The sequence below is a fragment of the Coturnix japonica genome, chromosome 2, assembly GCF_054131305.1.
Source record: "Coturnix japonica strain WE chromosome 2, WE-NBRP24, whole genome shotgun sequence".
Lineage (NCBI taxonomy): Eukaryota > Metazoa > Chordata > Aves > Galliformes > Phasianidae > Coturnix > Coturnix japonica.
The window spans coordinates 96,396,677-96,422,295 of record NC_140664.1 but is presented as its reverse complement, the minus strand read 5'-3'; the positions used below and the strand labels follow the sequence as shown (position 1 = coordinate 96,422,295).

The 25,619-nt window shown below is 37.8% G+C and overlaps 1 protein-coding gene and 1 long non-coding RNA gene across 3 annotated transcripts in view; one reads left to right on the top strand and one right to left on the bottom strand.

The window, feature by feature from the left end:
- Window positions 1-25,619, bottom strand: part of GABBR2 (gamma-aminobutyric acid type B receptor subunit 2) — a 438,554-nt gene that overhangs the window by 55,536 nt on the left and 357,399 nt on the right. The window lies entirely within an intron of this gene.
- LOC107309433 (uncharacterized) lies at window positions 9,338-25,587 on the top strand. The gene is made up of 3 exons (XR_001553177.3): window positions 9,338-9,422; window positions 18,188-18,426; window positions 25,338-25,587. It is a non-coding gene; the product is annotated as an uncharacterized LOC107309433 (long non-coding RNA).

Here is a 25,619-nt window from a genome sequence, read left to right as displayed (position 1 = left end):
GTATGTACAGCACCTCAGGACATTCATTAACCTGCAGTCTGTCCTATAATCAAACCTCACTACAGAATGATTCCCAATCAGCTCACTTGTTGGGCATGACTTGGTAACACTGCTTAGGCAGTGCGTTTCCCTCTCTACAACAAATCTTGTGGGTAAGAGGGTGAGGAATCCTTTTCCTCTTTCCTCTCCCCATTTTAACTCATCTCTCAGGTCTTGGCAGAGGTGGGCTCCCAATTCTCTTCCACCTCATCAAACTTGAACCAACATTTTTCAGCTGAGTACCCTAAGACTGCTGGAACAGGCGAAAGAAAGTGTGAGAGAAACTGCCACCTCCATACATTCTCTACAATGTGATGCACAGCTGTCAGATGGAGAAGAGATTGTTTCAGAGGCGTCAATTCTATTAACTGGTGTGTGCATTTTAAAATGGACCTAGATCTTTATGTGGCCTGAGCACAGGTGAATGAAATGTGAGGAAAGAGGGCTAGCCAGTGACAGAGAATACAGATTAGGAAGGAAGAAGTGTTGAGGTGCTGTACTTGAATACAGAAAGGAATGGCCATAGTCTGTCTCCACTCCTCTTTTTCTACTTTTGGTCTAGCACTTTTTTACATGCAGCGCTGAGTGTGGTAGAAGTCAGTTGTTGTATTACTCAAATAACCTAGAAGGTAATAAGATAAAGAGGCATCACAGTCATCAACACTTTGAACAATAGATCAATAGATCTCTACATTCTTTTAAAATAAAATTATCTTCTGTGCCTGCTTGTCCATAGGAAACAATTTCATCTGGATAGTAGCAATGCTGTCATACATTCCTTTGCTAATCACTTTTTGAAAAAATAGAAAGAGGATATGTATTATCTATTCTGACTTTCTGACATCTTTCTTTCAACCAACAGTCAGTGTCATTGTTTCCTGAGGATGAAGACACGACTTCTTCAGCTAATCTTCACTCAAAGTCCTTAATATTCTAATCCTTCTCATCCATGGACAACACTTGATCAGAAGTAAGTAGCATTTTGTACAATATGAAACCACACAATTATCTATGCCATTATTCAACGAACTGGGGGGGAGGCAATAATTAAAAAAAAAAAAAAAGAGGAAACCCACATACTTTTGATAGAAATTTTCTAAGCATGAAAATACTGGTCACAAAGACATTTTAGCATTCGTCTTGTTATAAACTAAAAATTATACCTCTTAACACACACAGCTCTAGATGGCAAATAAATGTTTTACCTAATTTAGGACATCACTTATGTACTCAAATGTTTCCACTCACAAACCAAACAGCGGGGAATCTCCAATGTATGTTGAAGAATAATTGTATTGTTGCATTTACAGGACAGAGATCTAAGGAAGCGAGAAATTAAATGGATTGTCCATATTGTCAGACCATTATGCTAATCTACCACAAAGAGCTTTAACTGGTCTTTGTACAAAGAATAACAATAACCCATCTGTAACTTGTTTCAAAATGTTTTTCATGTTAGAAATGACAATTATTGAATTTATATCAAGGAAAAGTCTGGTAGGAAATAAATCTTCAGACTCAATATCTAAAGTGCTTTTCAGAGCTGGTTGGAAAGAAAAGGAATGACTAACCTAAAGTGTAATGACAACACAGAAGCAGCATAAACTTCTGCTGTGAAAGCAGTTGTTTCATTTACATAAAGAATTGACTTACAGCTACAAATAACGAGTATTTCATTTCACTTAAATGGACTTTAAAAAGAATTATAGAAAAAGTCAGGTCTTCTATATTACTATTGCTATTTTGAAGTAGCGCTCAGATCTCACAAAGACAGGTGTGAATCTGCACTCAAAGATATAATTTATCTTCTTTTATTTTTATTTATTTAGTTATTTTTAAAGTAATTAATATGTCTCCATTGCACCACACCAAGGACATAGAACTGTCACAGTAGATAAAGTCCAAAACCTAGTTAGCTGACATCTGGCTTCCACAGGCACTTCACAAATCATACGAGAACTTGCTGTATAACTGTATTTCCAGAAAGAAAGAGAAACAATCCTTTCCATTAGCTGGAAATATTATTTTGCTATGAAGTAGTGGAAAAATCTTTATTACTTTTATAAAGGCTAGTGCCTTTATTATTTACTATTATTTTACTTTTTTATTATTTACCTATTTTTTTTTTTTTTTCCTGTAAATTTCTTACAGAAGTGAGTTCAACAATTTGATTACACATAGTCTGCAAAGTGCATCCTTTTATCTTTCTAAAATGCGTTGCTGAAACAAGGGCTTCTGTGTCAGTTTTCTTTTGTCACATAAAAAGAGTAAATACGCTGGTCAGGCTTTCTGGCCATTAATTATTTTATATCCGACTGTCATATTACTCATATTTTTTTTTTTTTTCTGAGCTTGTTGGAAAGCATCTAAACCAAAGTCCTTGATGAATTTTTTTTTGTCCTTCTCTTATTTTAAATTTTTCTTTCATCTCTCTGTGGGTTCCTGCCTTACTATATTTTTCACTTTCATCACTGCATACCACTGAAATCTACCATTGCTACTAGTTGTAAAATTACTCTTCAAAACGAAAACTCCCAAATAATCACTTTTATTTCCTGCTCTTTCTACAGTCCTTCCAAATTTTCTCACATTCTCCCAAGTTTAACTCAGCTAATTTACTCATAGTCAACGATGTGTTTTTTAGTCACAACTACTTTTACTTAAACTTCTTATATAACTGTGATCCTCATATTGATTTTAAGACATTCCATTGCTAGAAAAGAACTACAGATTTGTTCTATTTCTTTCTAACCAATAGGTTTATGAGGTCTTAGTTGCTTTGTGAACTTTAGTAGCAAACAAAAGCATAATCCTCTGAATTCTATTTATAAAGTGTAAATGCATCTTTGGTAACATGCTAATGATAGACTGGGTCACTGGTTTGTATAATACATGTAAGTTCTTTCCTAATTGTGATATGTCTATCACTTATGTCTTGTGGGTAGAGAGAGAGATCACCTTTTGAAAATATAAGCAATTGCTTGAGTCTGTAGACATTCAAATTTTGCTGCTATTTGTATTTATTTCCTCAGTTATTCTTTAGAGGAGAATACTCCAAGATGATGTACCAAATGCTTTAAAGAAAACACAGAGCTAGGAAAATTTTGCTGGTTTTGTGATGCCTGAAAGAAGTTATAATCTGCAATTCTTTCAAGATACCTAAAAGGTGTACAAAGGCATTTCACTTTCTGCTCCACTTGATATGTGAAGCTCCAATGCTTCATGGAGCACCACACCATGTATTAGAGTCACCTCTCTCTCTCTCCAGGCTTCGTGTTTGAAAGGAGGAGGTTTGTCCTACGGAAATGTTTGAAACTTTCTGTGTTCTTCATGTATGCCTATTAGAGCATGTGGGATATATTTAGTTTCTGTTTTTCACAACTGGATGTGATGACTCACACTTTGTGGTTGTTCGTTACATTTTCAAAGTAGTTATTCCCGTTAAGTTTCATATATTGAGGTTGTCAGTTAACTATTTCTTGTATGCCTGAGAAGATCATCTATCTTTGTAGAAACCCATCACTGGACAATTGGCTCAAATCTGTGCCGGTGTTATATGTCATTGAGTACTTCAGTTAGTAATTTTGATTCTAGGTGCTAAATTAATGATATGATAAATCCAGGATCAAGTTCATCCCTTACAAAAGGGCAGATTTCCTACCTTAAAGCAAAAGTGAAACCTTCAGGAATCACTCTGTTGAAATGAATTCCTGTACACTGGGTTGTTCAAGCATAGAGAAAAGACAATTTCTGATCCTGTTCTGCAGTCATCACAAATAACCTGCATTTTAGATATGTAACTTGACAGTAAATGAAATCTGTAAGAATATCTCATTTTACACTACTGGCTGGGAAAGAAGCAAAAACTCTACATCCACAGTGTATTGCCTTGAGCCCTTCCAGACTGAGCTCAAATAACTACTCACAATAAGAAGCTTACATCTAAACAAAATGTACGTAGATCCATTAAAAGGTATGCAAATCTTAGAATAATATAATAGGAATGTTAGAAAAGCTTAGCAGGTTTATAAGCAAAGGCTTTAAACACAAGGGTGGAAGCAGAAGCAGTACATTGTAGTACATGGTTCCACAAGGGTGAGATGATGCACAGTCCCTTGAGTCAGAACTTCTTGTGATTGTAATTCTTCCTTCTCCATGTGAAACCTTCTGTAGACATTTCCATGCTTATGTCAAGGAAAGGAAACAAACTTTTCCTGCTGCTTTAAGGAACATTAGTTATAATCATAGAAAAGCTCATTTATCAGAACAAATCCAGTTTAATGTGAGATTGTTGGAGCTCTCTTGAGATGGCTTAGACCTTGGAAATTTTCTCATCTAACTCTTACTGTGTTAACATTGGGTTTAAATGTAGTCTTGAATGTTTCAATGCAGTTTTCCTTTATACCATGCATTGTGTGTTCACAGGAAAATCCTCACTGAAAAAGATCAAGAAGTCTCTAGTTTTACTCTATGCTCTTACTGGGGTCAACTATGAAATCAGACAAGGTTACTCACCCAATCTGACCTTACAATGGACTGCACAGCCCATCTAGCAACCTGCTTCAATGTAGGACTGTCCTCAACATGAGAAAACTATTTTAACATAAAGCCTGAGCCTCTCATTTCCATTTAAGCCACGAAATACCACTGCACACCACTGAGAATTTCACCCATCACTAACCTCCTTGTAGGTACTGGAAGGCTGATGTTAAGACATCCCAAAGCCATACTTGCTCCAGTGACATGTAACATAATGGATGATAATTCTTTGCTTCATTTCCTCTACCACACAGTTCTCCATATGAGAAGACAATCATACTCCAAATGTAATTACAATTTGATTAAATCGCTGCTGACACAGGAGTTGCATGCATTCTCCATATATAAACAGTAGGAATTTTAGGACCACAAGCTGGCTCAGTCTTTATTTATTTATTTATTTTCAGTGGATTTAAGATTATGTGTGACCTAGCTCGCTAAGGAATGCTAATTTTAAAATCTCCATTTAATATGAGTTATGGTTTTGACAGATGTGTATGTTTGCATGCTGGCAGCAACTAGCTAATTCCATAGGACAGACCTGCTGTGAAGGGCTTACACATGCAACAATCCTGGTGAAAACTGCAAAGCAGTTAAGGTCTATTCTGAAGCATCTACTATGTTTTATACTTCATCCGAGATCCAGATTTTAAAAGCTGATGTCAATGATCTATTTTATGCTGGTAAACCCAATCACTTTTTAAAATTAAATTCGGGAATTCATTTGAGAAGTACAATGAAAACTGTTACCAACAAAGTTAGTGAACTGTTCCCCAAAGGGCATGCATTCTCCACCAATTTCTTTCTCACTGTGATGAGATGTCTTTCTGAAAGGCACTGTAGACAAGACACTACCCCCTGTTCTAAGCAGAAATACTACAGTCCTTGTTACTCTGACGGACTGAAAATGCCTCTGACATGAAGTACAATAACCTGAGAATGCATTTTAAAATAAATAAATAAATAAAAGAGGACCAAAAGTACAAAAAAAAAAAAAAAAAAAAGTGTTAAATGATCAGTATTTTTAAAGAGGAGGAACTTGGAGAGGGTGGATGTTATTAACTCCAGACCAATTTTGGTTCTGAAATATGTGTGTTTAGCCTGTCCTACTAAGTCTCTATGCATCCTGCCAGGACGCTCAGCCCACAGTCTACCCTCACCGCATGTTCCTGAGACCAATGAAGAAATGGACCACAGGCAGAAAATGTGCTTTAGATCTTTATGGTGAACAAGCTGTAATTTCAGGTCGGCTAGATGTGTGCAACACAATTGATCTGAGGAGATACAGTCCATCAGACACTACAGAAAAGAAGTGGGTGTGTGATGGAGACTGTGCTGTAAAGACCAGGACATGGGAGAGGATGCAGTGAGTAGCTCTCCCCAGCACTGCAATAAATATAGATGTCCTGCAGAAGGATAGGAATAAGTGGTTTTCCAATCTCTCCTCCAAGAAAACAGCTATAATAGCAACCGCACTCAAACCTCTCCTAACAGAACTGTTCAGTTTGTTATTGACATACAGGTGTTGAATTTGAGTCAACTAGACAAGATAACAATATAGCTTTACTTATCACTGCTTGCTGCAAAGAGACAAAACTTCCACAGACTACAGCATACTCAAAATTCTGACAGAAGCTTCTGTTTGTTTTCAAGACTTGATGGCTCTCTGCCTGAATTTCTAACACTCTTTCTTTGTATGCTAGTACAGAACACAGGTGAAACACTTTCTGAATGCTTTTAGAAGGTATATGGGTACTTTGTTAAGTATTCCTTACTTGGAATTAGTCTGTGAGATTTTTTTAACCTTATCTAATTCAAAGAACATTTGCATCAAACATCCAAATTCGATCTGGATCAAATAGATTTTCCCCACTTTTTCCTCCTACCATGACTAAATAGTTATTTTCTGTTAAATAACACATTTCAGTTGCCCTTAGAGAAAACATTGGTTCAGAAGCTTGCTAAAAGATCAGCACTAAAGAAAGCCTGAACTCACCAAACCAAGAAGAAAGGATGGCTTCATTCAACCATTCAGGCATTTACAGCTCAGAAGCCCGGGGCTCAAATCTCTCCTTTGTTTCAGGGGGATCAGAATTCCCAACTCCTACCACTCTAGAAAGTATCCTACCCTGCTGTCATATTGAGCAGCGCTTTGCACTTCATCTGTTGATAGTCCTTCACCATGTTAATACATAATAAGTATAATAACAGTGTCATTAACTCATGTGAGCTCTGAGGTGTGTGCTGTCTGCCTACCCAGCACATGTCCCCAGCCACAAGGCTCAGACTCAGCTCTCTTTTTTAGTAACTGTCATTTAATATATAATGAAACAGCCTCGAGAGGGAGGAGTGAAGACGCCTTTGTTTAGGGCGTTGTATAATCTGACTGCAGGTACCTCCTCCTCAGTGTACATCCACCCTTCAATCTTGCAGAGGGTGAGTTTTCACAGAACTGAGATGAGTCCCTTCTAATCTGCCAAACCTCCAAGCTCTGAGCAGCAGGCAGAGAGACACTGATTTCCCCTTGCTATCTCTCAGGTGCATCTGGCTGATCTTTTTCTTTCTTTTTTCTTTTCTTTCTTTCCTTTTCTTTTTCCTCTGCATGAGAGTGTTGGTGATACATCTGAGTTATTTCAGAGCAAGTGAAATTGCTCTTCAAAGTGATTCCCTTTTCTCCCTCAAACACTTTGTCCATCTCTGTCATAACAGCAAGCATCATCAGTGAATACTGTTTGGCAAAGAACAACTGCAAATGCATGCCAAGAAAACTGAACATAAACACAAAGAAAAACCAGAAAAAATAATAATCAGGAGGCAATGAAGATTTCACAAACAGAACTCCTAAGGATAATAGCAAAAGGGACGCTGCAAATGTAGTCTTTAGGATTCTGTACATGAACATAAGAAAGCAGTGCAGCTGACACCCACCAGATGGCTCTCCATGCTGGAGCATTGCAGACTGCAAAAAACCCTTTTCAGAAGAGAAAGTGCCTTGTGCATAACCAAAATTACTCAGATTTTCTTTTGAATCTAAATATCCACCTCAGCTGCTGAACAGATGCTCAGCTGAGGAGAGAGTGCAAAAGCCTCATACTCAGTTCTGTTTATTTTGAGGCTGTAATTTCTGAATTATTGTTCTGGATCTGGAGGGACTGTAACCCCGTGTTTACCAAACTCCATTCCCCTCTGTAGCCAGGAAAGGGACGTATGTCTGAGTTTGCCATATGCTTGTGTACCACAGGATATAATACTGAGGTCTTGTGATATTTGATGATATTCCAGTTAAAGGATAACGTTATCTAACCTTTAAGCTGTGCACCTACTATCTGAACTTGTATTTCTCTTGAGGTTCTAGGCAGCCTGGCCTGGTGGTTGGTAACACTGCACATAGCAGAGGGGTTGAAAGTCTTTTTCAACCCAGGCCCTGTGATTAAAATTGTTTCTCTCTCTCTCCTCATAGCTACTGAAACTGTTTCTATGACTGCTCTGACAGGATGCTCCTGGTCCTCCGTCACAGAATACACTGTCACTTCATTGTGGTGTCAGGCATTTGCAGGGTGTTGTTCTCTTCCCCATCATCCCACTTTTAAGATAACAATGATTATCAAAGTCATTTGGTTAACCAAATCTGAAAACAGTGTAGCAGAGAAAACTATCATTATGTGAGTGCAAATCATGCAGTACAATGAAGTACAGAGGAAAATGCCTCATGTGGCATCAACCTCAAATGACCATTGTTTTTTTTGATGTTTTGGAGCAGGACTGTCTTTAACTCTGAGTGGTCGATGTTTTCCTACCTCAGAGCATTACATCACCTTTTCTCCTCTATCTGTTTAACCAGGCTTTAGCACTGAGAGAATCTTTGAGAGCTACAGCATTTGGACATAGCTAGGTTTATTTTCTTTCTCATCTTCACTTTTCTTTTTCTATTGATTATTTATAGCGTTGGAACCTGGACAAAGAGCGAGGACTTCCGAGACTGGCATTGTTCCTTTGTGAGGTTATCACATTTTCCTCATTTCAATCTTAAACAGAGCAGCTGCTTGTGATAGAAAATGTTATCACCAAACAAGTTAACAAAGAGATTAATTTACTGAGAAACCAAAGCTATTACTACAAAAATAGGAATATCTACTGACATTGTGGGATTGCTGTGAAATAAACTGAAGTGGTGAGAATATAAAGAGATAAACCTGGAATCAGACCAGAGGTGCTGTTGTTTTCTCCTAAAATTTGAACCCAACTTTCATAACCCAGGGTAACCTGAATCTTCAGTATGAAGTGATACACGATGTTGCCATATATAGAGTACATAAATTTAGAAATGCATTTCTATATTATCATCATATTATTTTTAAAGTAAGAAGGCTTCCAAATCCAGTGTTTAAAAGAGGAGCAAAAACTGGCTGCAGCTGAGGAGCATGCTCAGGTTTGCTGGCTTCTACTGCTGAAGACTCATTAAGTGCAGTGTTGTAGCGGGTGCACCACCAAGAACCATGTTTCTGGCACGTTGATACTTCACTCAAGGAAGTGGAAAGTGCACAGACAATCTCCTGGGGAAGCAACATGATAGCACTCTTCTCCACTCAAGGATGCTCTGAGAGAGAATGTGGCCATGGCAACAGCACAGGGATGGGGCCGGCCTCCTAGGAAATACAGAGAACTCCCTTTGCCAAATAGCGCATATGTCACAGATGGTGGTAGCATGGGCGACCCAAGAATGCTTTCTGCCAGCAGCAAGTGTGTTTCCACACATTCACCCAAGCCCACTCCATGGAGTTACATCTGGCAGCGTTTTAAAGAAACAGGAAGATTCTCTCTCAATACTACCTTGAAGTACAGAGGTCAAGGAAAATGCAGTAATCTAACTTCATTTATGTCACTGGTTTATCTCTACTTTAGACTTATTTATGTATATGTAAAACTTATATGGTATTGACTTCACAGGCGCTCAAATGTTTAAACGTTTTTTATTTATTCTGAGATAAGGCTACCTAAGGAGATGGAGAAAATAGCATCAGTCCCATATTTTTTAATATATGAAATGCAGAGCAGACTGCAGTGTAAGGAATGAGTTCACTGCTGATTTCAGCCATTACAAATAATTTAATAATAAGATATACAATGTTGAAATTAATAGGACAATGAAGCCATCATGAAAAAAGGCAAAATTTTTCAGGAATGGAGATGAGAGCCAAGAAAACCCTGAAAAGCATGGAAAATTCAAAGTTTATGATAAAATAATGAAAACCTCAAGTAAGAGGCTGACCTTCCTTATTTTCTACAACAAACATCCAGTTGGACTTGCATTTGCCCATTTATATAATACATGTCTCTATTTCTGATGCCAGAATATTATTTGCCAACACATTTCCTAGAGAAGCTGTGGTGCCCCATCCCTGGAGGCACTCAAGGCCATGTTGGATGGGGCCCTGGGCTGCTGAGCTGGTGGGGGGCAGCCCTGCCCATGGCACAGGGTGGGCTTTGAGGTTCCTTCCAATCCAGACCATCCTATGATTTTGTAATTATATGAATCTATGATTTTCTTTTCTTAAGTGCTTTAAAACTTGTGATATAGATATATTAACAAACTTCCACATTTTATTTTTTTTATTTCTTGTTGCTTTGCCATGAGGAAAAACAGAAAAAAACTTTCTGCAGTTCTAATGGTTACCAACCCAACGGCCCATGGGGTTCATGTTCCCAAAAAACTCTGGATGCAGGTTTCTGCCTGGAGGCATTTCTCTAGAAGGCGAATTCCATAGGGCAGAAGCACACAACATGACACTGACATAGATTTTTTTTGGTCGTTAAAGACAGTTGTTTTTTCTTTTTTCCTTAAACACTGAAAGCTTACAATTTGCATAACAATCGTGCCGTGATGCAGATTACACAGATACCTTAAATTTGGCATCTTTTTCATGACTGCACTTATTTTCCATCTTTGACAGTGACAGAGTATTTATTTAATTTTGTAGGGACTCTAGAGGGCCCAAAACACACCCCCTGTTTTGTTGTTGTTTTTTTTCTTCACATGAAACAATTCCAGCAGCAGTCTGATTCCTTTTACAATCAGGTCAAACACAAAGAATGCAATATTTTAGTAGTGGGAGAGGTTAATCCTGTAGTAAGCACAGTTTTGTAACGTAATCAGTATTAGGCAGCAAACGCTATAGCAAATTACCACCAAAAAATTATCAAAGTGGGGTTTTGAGCTCTGATCAAGTGTTGCCCTTCAACCGCTTCCACTCATTGTGTCTCTGGGAGATGCTCTTACAAAGAAGACAGCTGGAGAATTTCATATCTCCAGCCAACAAAGAAGTATCAGAGAGGCTGATAGCTGTCAATAAAACTGATGTTTACAGCAGAAGGAAACATGATGAAAACAGAGATACAGATGTGTGCAAATTACCTTTTGCATCCCAAAGAAGGAGATACAGAGCAGACCCCTCCTAACAGACAAGATTTGCCTGCTGATCCGGAAAGATAAACATTCAAAAAGAGGCTATTGAAAGCCTCTCATGAGCAATCCTTTCTTCCAAAGCAATTTTCCTTGAGGATACAGGAAATCAAGTGCTCATTGATAATGTTTGCTTTGTAAAGGAGTCATGTGAGCCAGATTATCAGGTCTGCTTCACTTACATTTCACAATTCAGCCAGTAGCAAGGATTTAAGGACAAGACCCATTTTGGCATTTTGGGATTCTTTTGGTACATAACAGCTCATTATCATCACAAATACAGTGGTATCCCACTATTCCCAGCAAAGGAAATACGTTGGCTGTAGCTTTCCTGCACTTTGCTTAGCTTGGCAAACAACTCCTTTAGGCAGTTGCTAATTAGCAGCCTTCAGAATAGCACTAAATTCTGCTACTGCTATAACTGATGCAGAACCAGCCCAAGAATGAGGAACCAGTCTGAGCCATGATCATCATGAATTTGAAAACAGGATTGTTTCAAAAAGCCATTAAAATTAGATGGTTTTCTTTTTATGCTAATGCAGAACAAATACAAGTGTTAAAATGTCTTTTTTTTTTTTTATTCCAAGACAGTTTTTTTTACCCCTGCAGCTTTAACAAACAGCCACAGCCATGCCTTGCTTAATAATGACGTTTAATTCCTACCCTTACATTACAAAGAATGAGTGCACTTTTTTGTTTATAACATATAGCTTACGCATAGATGCAGAATTTTGGGAAGTGCCTCATCTGTATGTTACTTAATTATTGATTTAACATAGAACTAAACTTGGGAACATGGATCTCCTAGTGTCTGACTTAATTGTATAGCAGTTATGATCATAATAAACGGTAGATTGGTAATCACTTTTTCAGTGCAATTGCAAGTCACTGTCAGACATCTCTGAGAATACTCTTGAAAAAATTATGCTGACACCCAGAACAATTATGAGTGACTGTTACCTTTTCCTGTCATTCAGATTATATTCACCACTTCCCTTTAGTTTTCCCTCCTTGCTGGATGGAAGGATGAAAATTAGCCATGCTCTCAACTGACGCTTTCATTGAGCAAATTAAACTTCCTGAAAACTGTTCTCTTAAATATTAATTTGATACTTCTGCAACTATAACCTGTCTACACCCAGATCACCTCATCTTCACTTTCTCCCACAAATATCTACTAGATTCAGATTTTATTATGCCCAGCGATTAGATTAGGATGGCCAAGCTGAAACAGGACAGTTCACACTTAGTGGGCATCTTTTGGGGGAAATCAGATCCCTACTGCAAAGTAGCAACATACTTTAGGGAAATTAACATCTGGCTGCGTGGGGCCTCACCAGCATTCAGGAGATGTTTTAAGTCTATAACAAGCAGACTGTACAAGAGCTGTTCATGGCCTTTTCCAGGAGAGTTTTGAATATCTCCAAGGATGGAGACTTCACAATTTGTCCTGTGTTTGACAACCTTCACCTTTAAGACAGGTTCTTCTGATTTTTAAATGGAATTTCCTGTATCTCAGTTTGAGCCCATTGTCTCTTTGCCATCCTCTGGGCATCAATGAGAAGACCGTTTCTGCATTCTTTACTTCTGCCCATCATGCATTTACACATAAGGATAAGATCTGCCCCAAACTTTCCCATTACAAAGCAAAACATCAACTGCTTTGTAAACATATCCTTGTAGATCAGAGATGTTTTCTTCAATGTTTTTGCCAGACTCGCTCCAGTATGTTCACATCCCTTTCATACTGAGCATACCACTGCAGACTTGCTTTAACCAGGGCCAAGTAGAAGAGAAGAAACACCTCCCTCAACCTAGCAGCAACACTTCTCCTAATGCAGTCTGGGTGCTGCTGCTTTTGCTGAGGGGAGATGGGGTGGGAAGCGGGGAAATCCCTTTTTATGCTATGAAATAGAGGTAAATAGTTGACTCTGACCAGTTTTTGGATAACACAAGAAAAGTATTAGTCACAATCCAGTAATAAGAAAGAAAGAGTTTACCTCTCCGAAGACAAAAGCTTTCTGGAAAACTCCCCCAGAGGAAGCAGTCTCCAAATAGAGATGCTTTTCTCTCAGCTGACAGCCCTTAAGTGAGGTCAGGGAAGAGTAGACCCTGAGTTGCACAGGTGAATAGCTTGTATCTATGTTCCTAGGGCTGGCCATGCCTCTCCACCAAGGTGCTCAATCATTGGTTCAGGCTGTGACCTAAGAGTTCCCATACAACTCTCCTCAGCTGTTCTTCGTAAAGTGATACCACATCTCTCTGGTGAGGTTGCAGCCCTGCAATCGCACACAACCACTTCTGATTCTGCCAGTTTTTGTCCCATGCTGTATGTGTTCATTAGTGCAAATATGTTTCAGTGAGGTGCTCCAAAATGCTGACTTCATAAGAGGTATGAGCACTTTCCCTGTAACACTTGATGAGAGTCTCCTCCACACAGTTTTGTCATTGCCAGGATCTGCCTTGTCCATTACACACATCATACTTTCTTGCCAACGCAGCCCACCACTTCCACAATACTGGGCCAGGCCATTTCCCCACCCCAGCTCATTTTTAGTCTAGAAGTCTGATCAGCAAAGTGCCATCAGAAAGAGATGCTATTCTCAGAATACACATAAACACTATTTTCTAGAATCCACCTAAGTACTAATTTTAAACATTTTCATTACTAAGTAGAAATCACATAAAGCTAGGCTGAAAGAAACCTCTGAGACAGGATGAAGTAAACCAAACTAGCCATAGATTGCTTATGCTATTAATGCAGCCTCATAAATCTCCAGTGAAGGAGACAGCACAGTCAAAACATCCCAGTGCAGTCTGTCTCTACACTGGGATCTATCTTCACTGTCTGTCAGGTAAATTCAGCTAATTATTGTCCTGTGTGCAGAAGACAGGAGGAAATTCTGATTTCTTATCATTACAACAATCTTTCAATATTTCATTGTTCTTTACATGATGTTCGTTCTCATTCATTTAGTTTAGAACAAAGATGCTGCAGCAAATTAGCAAATCCTCAAATGTCCCTTAATGGCTACTTTCTAAACTCTGCACCCCTTCTTACTTTCACCCTGACTCTAAGCAGTTTGTTTTGCTTTTCCTGAATTCAAGCAGACATAATTCTCTAGTTAAAATGTCACATGCAAAATAAAACACCTCCTACCTGCCATCTTTCACATACAAGTATTGCAATTCTTTCTACAAAATTCATGTTTTGCTTGTGATCCACCACAATCTGCTATCTTTTTTTTTTTTTTTTTTTTTTTTTTGGTACATATTGTTATATTTATTACAAATTTTCTGTTTCAATATTTTATTCTTTCTTTATAATTGTAATAATTTTTTCATGTTTATTAAATGCTATTCTATTGATTTCAAACCACTTCTTCCAATGACCACGACTTCTGAATTTAATTATCTTCTCTTTTGCAGGAAAATAAAAATCATGTGCTCAATAATGAAACTAGAACAAATCACAGGAATAGTCTGCAAAGCACAGTATATTAAAGATTTTACCAATTTGTCAATTAACTACCCATAAGTAATTTTTCTTGTACTGCAACAAGTGTGTGCACCCACCAGATGGCAATTTCATCCATAACATTTCCCTAACTTGCTTATGAGAATGTATCCTAATACCACATCAAAAGCCTCACTAAAGACCAACTATAACACATTCACTGCTTCTTTTGCTTCCACTAGGCCAGCTATGCAGTCAAGAACGAAACCAGATTTGATTTGATACTGACAAATTGATGTTAGCTGTTTCATATCACTTTGTTATTAGCTGTGTGCTTACAACGTTATTTAACAAATTTATTTCAGTAACTTTTTGGCTATTGAAGGCAGGGTGACTGTTCTGCAACTTATATTTTGTGATTGAAAATATTTTACAAAATATTGATGATTTCTATCATAGTCAAAGCATTCCTGAATGCCAAATTTCAAAGTCAGCAATTTATAATGTAAATAACTTGCTATGTTTTAGCTGAACTACAAGTTTTTCATATTATGACAAGAACTTGTGTTCCCCATGTCTGCTCTTGTGTTTGGGTTTTTGTTTTTTCTTTCCTTCTACTATTACAATTGCACTCCAAGCCTGCCTTGTTTCTTTGTTCTGTAAGAGAAAGCATTGAGGACTGTGGACAGACAGTTCTGATTTCCTCTGAATTAAATCACAAATTCCTTTTCTTATTCTCCTTCAAAGTCCTCTTCAGGAAGATCCGTCTTCGTAATCTCCTTAAACAGAATTAGCAAAACAAAAGTAGTTTGCTGTGGGCTTGTCTGCAAACATCCAACAGCGATTAGCAAAACAAAAACACTGATTGTATGTTTTAGCCTTCATTTGCCAATTGTCTTCTCACATTGTGAGTGTTTAGGAATTTAAACCCTCTCACTGTTTGGACAATGCAGTCTGACATGACTGAACAAGAAATCCAGTGGGATCTTGCTGCAGCAATCCCAATTATAGATCAGTTGTTACCTCCAAACGTTTCTCATGTTCAGCCTGACTACATAAAAGTAGAGGGAAGAATCTATAACTTCTGTAAATAAGCAGTTTTAATTAGCTCATTCACAATACAGTGCAGCAAAGAGTTTTGAGAGGTAATAAACTAGAAAGTGCTTCAGCCTCAAGACAAAATTGTTTACAAGTGCCATTCTCAAAAAAGATAAAAAACAACCAAAACCAACTAATTAACAAAGCAACAATAACAATTAAAAAAAAACCACAAAAATTTCAGTAAAGAAACATTTAATGTCACCCCCCCAAAAAAATCTGAATGCTGTGAATGTATTGTGTTGTAGAATGTTTGCTGTTAACCATTATTCAGAATGGCTTGCCTTGACTCCCATTGCTACTCTGGAAAGATTAGGGAAGGCAAACAGCTTCCTGTGGTACACAGTCCTACAACTTCATCATAAAATCAGAGTTGAAAAAGACCTTCCAGATCATCAGCCTGACCTACTAAAGTCCCATTGCTAAACTGAGTATCTTAGTGCCACCTCTGCACAGCTCTTATATAACTCCAGTGATTGAGACTTCTGTTTCCCCAGACAGCCCATTCCAATTCTTGATCACCCTCTCTGAAGAAATTCCTCCTGAAATCCCATATGCAGCTCCTTTGGTGTAACCAGAAATCATTTCCTCTCATCCCATCAATTTGTCATCTGACAAGAGGGAATGACACTCCTCACTGCAGCCTCCTTTTAGGTAGAGAGCATTGAGATCTCCCCTCAGACTCCTCTAGACTAAACAACTCCATCTCCCTCAGTCACTACTTGTAACTCTTGTTTCCAAGTCCATTCACCAATTTCACTGCTCTTGTTTGCATAGGTTTGAGCAACACAATATCCTTCTTGCAGCAATGAGCCCAAAGTGAACACGGTGCTTGAGGAGTGGTCTCACATTATTGTACAAGACAACAACCACTTCCCTGGTCTTGCTGGTCACACCGATTCTGACATAGACCAGGTGTCTTGGCCACCTGGGTACATGGTTGGTTCACATTCAGCTGGCTGTTGACCAGTACCACCTGATCCTTTTCTGCCAGGCTACTTTCCAGCCAGTCTTCCCCACTTCTATATCACTGCTTGAGATTGTTATGACTCAAGTGCAGGACGTGGCATTTGGTCTTGTTAAATGTCTTGCAAATGACACACATCATGTTTGAAGCTGCTGAACTGGTAGAATGTTCATCCTATACCTGTTCAGTATCCAAGTTCTTAGCACTCAGGTGCTACAGAGTTAGATGAGTCAGAGAAAATATTGCTCCAATTTATGCCAGTAATTTATTTTAAGAAGTAACTCCTCCTTGTAACACATAGTCTTTTTTCAGTTGTCCAGGCTACTCCCACACTCCAAAGCAAAGACCATTCCACACCGCTCTACCCCTGCCATGCTACTTCCTCACCATTACAGGATTTGCCAAAATAAGGTTGCTATAAAACACTTTTCAGTAAGATCCTGCTTTTGATGCCTGAGATATTGAAACCTGGTTAAAAGGCAGGAAGAATAGGAGCTAAGGCCATTGGCCCTCAGCATTGCACCATTCTCCAGTGAGCTTCTGAATGGAAGAAAAGATACAATTACAAATTATAGAGCCTCCCCAAAATCTTGAAAGAATCTGAAAAAACCCTCACCAAAACACAATATTCTGTTACCAAAATCATTATTCCTTGATGTAATCTCTAAGGGTATGACTGAAGCAGAGTATCTACAACAGAAGAGGTGATAGGCAGTTAGCTTTTTGCCCCAAAAGTTCTTTACTTTTCCTCTGCTCATCCATGACATTTGCTAACTTTTAGTATGCTGTAGCAACCAATATTCTTCTCGTATTTCAGATAGAAATGAAAGTCAAAGTTAGACAAGATGGAGAAACATGTATGTAAATATACAATGGAGCAAAGACTTACACATTACAATTCACACAACCAAGGTATAGACATATGTAGGCACCTACAACTATTCTCATGAATCCATACGTAATTGTTTTCCTATTCCAATGAAAACTATCTGTCTACATTTCCAGATAACAAAGTGCCAAATTCAATCAAAATGTATTCTAACAAGTTAACTCATATTAATTCCAGCTCACAAGCGTTTCCTCAGTCATGTTTCTTTGGCTTCAGATCTCAGACAAGTGATATAAAGACAAGACAGTTGATCAAAGTAAAATTTAAATGCCTGTGGCTGAGATTAGGGAGAAAAATGTAATAATTGCTAGATGAGAGGAGCTTCCCTATTAGCAGACACATACAAACTTTAGGTCTGTATGTAAAATGCTATGGACAAGCTGGGAGAAGGCTCACCTTAAATTAACTGTGCACTGCTTGGTACATAAGGTGAAAGAAAAGCTGCAGTAAAGGTGAAAGAAAAGCTGCAGTAATTGTGTTCAAAATGCTTTTTTTTTTTTTTTTTTTTTTTTTTTTTTTTTTTTTAATTAGAGCATCTGAGGATGCTTTACCATTTCAGAAAGTTACCTTTCTGAATACCTTTTCAGAAAGGAAGACACTGATTGTCCAATGGAGAAGAGGAAGATGGGAGCTTGAGGGTGTAGAAGTAGGAAGCTTGTCCCATTAAAATTTTTGTAAGAGATGAAAATTTGAATGTCTGTAGAAGAAAACTTTACATTCTTGTTCTATTACTTTTAGGTGAAGAAGTGAGAGCAGGGCCAACGTAAGGCAGGGATGGTAGTGTCAGTGTTTCTGAATGGAGCCTCAGATCTCCCCAGGATTCCCAAGATTACATCACTGCTCTTACAAATAAACATTGTTGATGAAGAAATTCCACTTAATTGAAGCAATTGAAACACCTGGATTAGGAGCACAGATTTCAGATACTCCCTTCCAGACTCCTTATGGATAAGGAAACTCAACGGGTGGACATGCAGGTATGACATTCATTGCAAGTCAGCACAACCTCAAGATATAATCCTGTCTTCTCACTTTCCCCTAAGTATCTTGCTATTTATACCATGCTTTGTTATTCATTTGATGATTAACAATGGATTTCCCTGCAACTAGTACCTTCCTTCAGATGTGTTTTGTTACAGTGAGGATATAATGAAGATTTTATTCCTGTTCGAAATCAACAGTCTTGTTAGCATAAACTTAAACTAAAGAATTCAAGTTGTTAAAAGAGAATAATATTTTGGAGGATATTATGATTGTACATTATGAAACATTGACATGTAGACTACTTGCCAGGACTTGAGTTCAATTTTTATTACTTTGCACTGATTTTCTAACTTGAAGCGAATCAGAATATCAGTTCTGCTTACCGATTACTATAAATTTAACATCTAAAGAATGTTTTTTTGTTGTTTTGTTTTGTTTTGTTTTTTGTTGTTTTTTTTTTGTTTGTTTGTTTTCCCTGCATCTGGGCAATGCAATGCATCAGTCTGAAACTCATGTTATATAAAGTCCTTTGATATTCCCATATTTTGTAACTAGAGGCCACATATATAAATAGAAATATTATGATTTGCAGAAGGATTTTAATGGTGTGTTAGGTTACTTAAACAGCATTCAAACTTACATTCAGCTAGTTTAGCACATCTTTCCTTTTTCCATCTGATAAGATGAGGAATTTATTGATGCATAGAGCTCTGAAACTAAACAAGTGCTTCACTTCTAGAGCACATATTTTCAACCTGATTCACCTCAGCAAAATCATTCTGCTTTTTCTTCAGTAACCCTCTGAGGAGTGCCTTTTCATGTGGAAACTACACTATACAGCAGCTCTATCGTCTGTACGTGCATGCAAACACGAAACACATGTGGGACAATATATGCATGTGCATAAAAAAATATATATATATAAAGCCAAAGCATTCATGAAGAGTACTGCACAACATTAGGTTTGAACAGAAGTAAACTGATTATTATTAAATTAATCAAGTTCAGTTAGAATTCTAATATCAATAAAGAGCAATTCTGTAGCCAAATCTGTAAACAAATGCTACTCAGAACCTGTTCCTGGATGCTCTTCTGAACCACTGGATGGCATCAACTTATAACACAATCAGTTGCTTCTGCTTTTTATCTTTTTACAGTTCTACTGATTATTAAACCATTTGTAACTGCTCCATACAATGTGTACCCTTTGTCTAAAATTCCAGTCCTGTGAGCCTATCCCTTTAGGGAAAAGTTAACACTAAGTTATTATCCTAACAGAGATACTAACTCTAACCCTATCACCACTTCAGTAACTGGTTTTAATTATACCGCAATATACAGCACTGGCTGTGCAATGCTGGAATAGAAATCTCTTTTTTTTCTCATCTATATAGTTCATAGAGTGTAATACTTCAAGAGCATGAAAGCACATGCAGTTAACAGGAATTTCTTGGTTTGTATCTGGCAATCCCTATTGGTAAACTCAAAAGGTATGTACCCAGCCATATTTCATGAAGAAGAAATATCATGCTTTTTTGTTTGTGTATGATTTCTGAAATACAAATACAGGTATTTTTACTGAATACACATTTTTAGTACCTGTGAAGAGCCATGCAACTCACGTTCAAAAACTTTCCTCCTGTCAAATTTTGCAAAACTTTACATCTGGACAGAAAATTAATCCTGTCAGTGAGAATCTTTGTAAAAGGAGTTTTTTATATGCATATCACATTCTGCAAGAATGGGGCCCTTATGGACTCAATTCTGCCTTCAAGTATATCTGAACAACTCCATCTTAAGCTAATGCAAATTAGTAAGCATAACTGACTGCTGTTTGTATAGTTTGGCATCACTGAGAGCCTTCTTCTAAGAAGAGGAAAAGTGCTTGACTGGAATGGCCAGATTGTTACAGATAAATGTAGAAATTCACTGACATAGCTGTAATGCAGTACTTTCACATCTGTACATGAATTTGTACGTACTATTCCAACTTTGCTGTATTGTCACATGGTAGTTGCATGGCTGGCCACTGCAAAAAAATTCTAAATGGTACTGACAGCACACCTTACCTACTTCCTACAGAAATTACAAGCTTTTTTCCATGACCAGTACAAAGTCTACTATGCATGACCTATTGGTAGGAGCTTCATAGTTCCATCTCATGTTTGAATATGTAGTGTAATACCCATTGATATTTATGTCCTTATGCTGTTTCTACTTCACTTGAGGGCAGGAGTCAGCTTCTTTTATCTCTGAAATATCCAACCATGAGCATCCAGTAACAGTCCCTACAATTCATTTTGGGCTGTCTTAATTAAAATGAGATTTATTACAGAGAAAGAATCAAATTAAACTTTAAGTAGAGTAAAAACATAGTCAGATTAATGTCATGATAAATTTAACTCTCTGGGCCAGACTCTCACTCTTTTTTAAGACTGCAACATATTAGACAGATAAGAAGGAATAAAAAACCCTTCATTTCATGAAGTTAATTTGACTAACAGCAATGCACTTCCATGGATGGATCAAATAAAAGATGATCCCAAAAGTCAGGGCTGATATGGGACATCTGACTTCACAGGTTTGGTGGCTAAATTAGTTATATAGTTGTTGAAAGGAATCCTAACATCCTCAAATGGGAACCACAGAATCACAGAATCATAGGGGTTGGAAGGGACCTCCAGAGATCACCAGGTCCAACCCCCCTGCCAAAGCAGGTTCCCTACACCAGGTTGCACAGGTATGCGACCACCCCATATGTTCCCCCCTGAAAGCCACTTCTCAAATACACCTCTTGAATTTTTCATTAAAAACCAAACTAAAGAAAGAAATGGTCCTCCATTTTCACATAAAAATTGGTATCTTTGAGCTCTGACCAGGGCAAGAGAGGAACTGTCTCCTAATTCAATGAGTAAAATGAAAAAAATAACCTTGAATTCAGTGATCAATCATCCACTAAGACAGCTTGCGTTTCCAATCCAATAATGCAAAGTGACATAATTTTCCAGGAGACAGAGAAATGTTCTTACAACAAAGAGTCAATGCCTGGTGATTAGGGCATTGATCTTCGAATGCGGAGTTTAAATGATGAGGAGGGAATTGAAGCTGGTGTCCCAATTCAGCATCATCTCGTACTATATAAAAGGTTATGTTTTACAAGAAAGGGGCAGCTGTCACAAAGATTTTTTTGCAAGTCTAGGTTTACCAGAGTGAGTTAAACCTACTGATGTTTGGACTAAGCTGGTCAAATTAATAAGAGGAACAACACTTCCTTACTAAGTACCAGGGTAAAAAAAGGTAAAAGTTTGTACCATTCTGTCAAGACTGAGACAATTCATCGTGTGTGTTACTGTTCTGGAAGATTTAAAAGCAACAAATGAAATACTACTGGCTTAGATGACAGCTACCCAGGAGTCTTCAACAATTTTTGATCTAATTACATAATTCTGCTGAAAACCCAGTTGAGGTGCTTGAATTTGCTCTTTAATTCAAGTTGTTAATTAGTCTGTTGACCTTATTGTCTTTTTTTTTTTTTACATTTTTATATTGCAAATCAGCTAAGAAGTGCAGAACAGACTACTAGAGACTGCAATCCACAGTACTATTCTGTAGGCCCAACCTTATGCCATTACTCCATCACAGAACGCCACCAGAATGGTCAGGCATAGAATTGCTCAGGCTGGAAAAGATCAGCATGACCATCCCTTGCCCATATTGGCCGTCTCAGAACACCTCCTTGTCTCACATGTGCCTTAGCATAGCTTCCAAGAGTTTCTGCTCCATGATCTCTTCAGGCACACATGTGATGCTCACTAGCTTGTAGTTCCCTTGGTCTTCCTTTCTCCCTACCTTAAAAATGGGAGTGACATTTCCATTTTTTCCAGTCTATAGGGTCTTCGCCTGACAGCCACAACTTTTCAAGTATGATGGAGAATGGCTTGGCAACCACATCAGCCAGTTCCTTCAGGACCATGGCATGCATGTCATCCATTCCCATAGACCTCTATGCATTCATTCTCACAAGACAGTCTCAGATCTGAACTTCTCTTATGGAGGAGATTCTGCTCTTCTGACTCCCACCTAGAAGTTCAGGAATGTGAGAGACATGAAAAGCCTGACTGCCAGTGAAGACTGAGACAAAGAACTCCATGAATACCTCAGCCTTCTCCACATCTGTTGTTGCCAGTTATTCCTTCTCTCTTATCGAAGAGGGGTACATTTTCCTCAACCTTTGTCTTCTAACAAATGTACCTGCAGAATTCATTCTCGTTAGTTTTCAAATTGCTTGTCAAGTTCTGTTACACTGATGACTGACTTCAGACGATGTAGAAGAGGTCAGTACTGCTAGTGTGCAACAAACTTTCAATAAGTCAACTGGCAATGTGTTTCTAAGACCAGAATCAATACTGACTCCATTTCTGCAGAGCTGCTTCACCTCACTGAATGTATATTGCTGTACATATTGTTCTTTTAAATAGCAGTGGGGTGGTTAAATTCTTGCCTTTAGCTATGTGATGAATATATCACAATATATCATTCTGAGTTTTCAGATAAAATCCCCTTTAGTGCCTCAAAATCCAGCAAAATGTTTTTCTTCACATGGCAAGGAACTCCTCCTCTCCATTTCTGCACAGGAGATGTTAGATGGAGAATGAACAACAGTTTTAAAAAGTGGTTTCAGAATTTTGGCATTCAATTTTTAGGCTGAATTTGAGACCATCAAGGAATTATGGCCCTGTATTTTCATCTCAGCTATACAATCTTTCTCCTATATTATTTATATTGGGGAAGGGAACACAGATTAAAAACAGATTTATACAGAATAGACAGAGACCAGATTAAAATAGCCTCTCTGAATATTTTATCTACTCCGACTCTTGGGAAGGCTCATTTAGATTGGTTTAGTTATGTTGAATAAAATATTACTTTTCTAAGACAGCACTTTCTGCTTCCCCCCCATCCCCACCCCCACCCCCGACCCCTCCAATCTTTCATGCTGTCAGTTACTCCTGGATTAAATCCACTTTACTCCTCAAATATAAGTCCAGTGAGTGTGTTCCATTTGCTTGCAGAAAAACTGACAGAATTCATCACTATCAGAGAAGCTGTTTATAACCATCACCATTTCAGTGATACACTGTCTGGTCTGCGGCTCCATCTGAAGCAAGTGTAACAGTTTTTATTCCTGGTAGATTAGCCGTGTCTCTCATTTCTGCTGACATGTGCATCTTGCTCTACTCATACTTGCCAGTCTCATCGAAATTTAATATTTCAAATGCACCTGTCATACAATTGGTCTGGTACTTAGTAAAAGAGGTCAAGGTGCATGGATCTTGGATGACATTTCAATTATTCTTGCCTGAAGACAAATCACGATTTGCCTCTGTATCTTAAGAGGGGGGGCCCATAAGTCTTAGATTTCTGCCAGCATGTATTCTTCTCTTTATTAAGTGTGAATTATTTATAAATTTCATAGGTTTTAATCTGTCACAATGTTAAGCCATTCAGTGTAAAATATTCCGTGCCTACATTTGCTGAAAAAAATACAGATAAATGCTGTTACCTTTCTGAAGACACATACACAAAGTACCAAGATACGACAACATATAAATAGTATTTTCCGATTTATCATCTATCATGAGTACAGTCTGAATTTCCTGTCACTAATATTTTTAAAAAATGAGAGCAAATAGTGAATAGTCACTGTATTGAAAAAATAATAATGATTTTTGCTTCATTAATGGGTATTGATTTCCCATAAAAATCACAGTGATTTTGGATGTGAGAATAATTTTCCCGTGTATTTAAAATTTAAATCCAGAAAAAATAAGACCTTCATAAATCACAGAACTGCATTCATCTTGCCTGGGAAGGATTTCTTAACTAATACAATAGCTAACTTATTATAATGATTACAACAATGTCAACAACATTCTGATTATAATAATGACAACAATATAAATGTCTCTGTAGTAGTGGTATAGCTTAAAGCTGAGACAGTATTTGTCATTCCATGAAATGAAGAGCATCTCAATCATCTCATCCATGTGAATTAGCTAACGGTGATGACTATGTTGAAAAATAGTGCTTTGTAGCCAAGAATTTGCTCTGCTAAACAGAGTTACTGTACTCTTTGTATCTGTTGTAGTTACCATGGAAATAAATAGAACGCATTAGTTTTGGAGTGACTTACCTATGTAACCCCTCCTCCCACCAATCAAAGTCAATGATATATTCATTTTTTTTCACTTAATTTACTGTAACAACAGTTTTCTGAAATATCTGTCTCTGTTCAGTCCTCATACAGAACTCTGGTTGAATGAGTACATCTAAGGACTTCAAATGTCCCATCTTCAAGATGAAGTTCCTAACAATGTCTTTCTCTCTCACTTTAAGTCACTCTGAAAGCACAGCAAGGTGATGGTAGAGATAGAAAAACAGATAATAAAGTCCACCTGGACAAAACATTTTGAATGACTGACATTTTTAAAGGTAAATAAATTTGGACTCAAATAATAAGTATATTTTTTTATAAGAATGCCAGAGGGCAGCCCACAGAGGACCTGCAACATGGCCTCTAATGGCACAAAATGTTATGTTTTCAACTCATTACTCACCCTCTTTCTTTTACTGGCTGGGTTAACCTTTCACATTACTGGTCAGCATGGGGATTGTTGACCATTTAAATACACTGGTGGGTGGTTGTTTACACCTGGTAACTGCTGTACTGTACAAGCTCTTCATGCTGAATGTATAAAATTGAAAACCACTCCTCTACACAGTGAATATGACCCATCTGACAAACACTTTGCAGCCTGTAAGTGTGTTAAGTCTGGGTCTTTAGAAAAAAAAAAAAAAATAGTTGCTGACAAACTGAATTATCTGAGTTTCAATACATTTACAGGAAGAGTGGACTACTGAAGGCCCATATGCCTTATATTTGCATGTGCTGAGGCATCTGTGAAGATCATGTATTTGAAGTCAAGGAGATACGACACCGAGACTGTGTATTTGTGTTCACCATTCCCGTATGAAAGGAGTGCTAGAGAAGTGATACTACCAGTGTCCATATGGTACTTTAGACTGGCAGCCAGCACTGAAGTAGCCTCAGGTGAAATATTGCAAGTGAAGTCATGTGGATAATTATTATAAACATTTTGATACAAGGATTTATGCTGACCACATT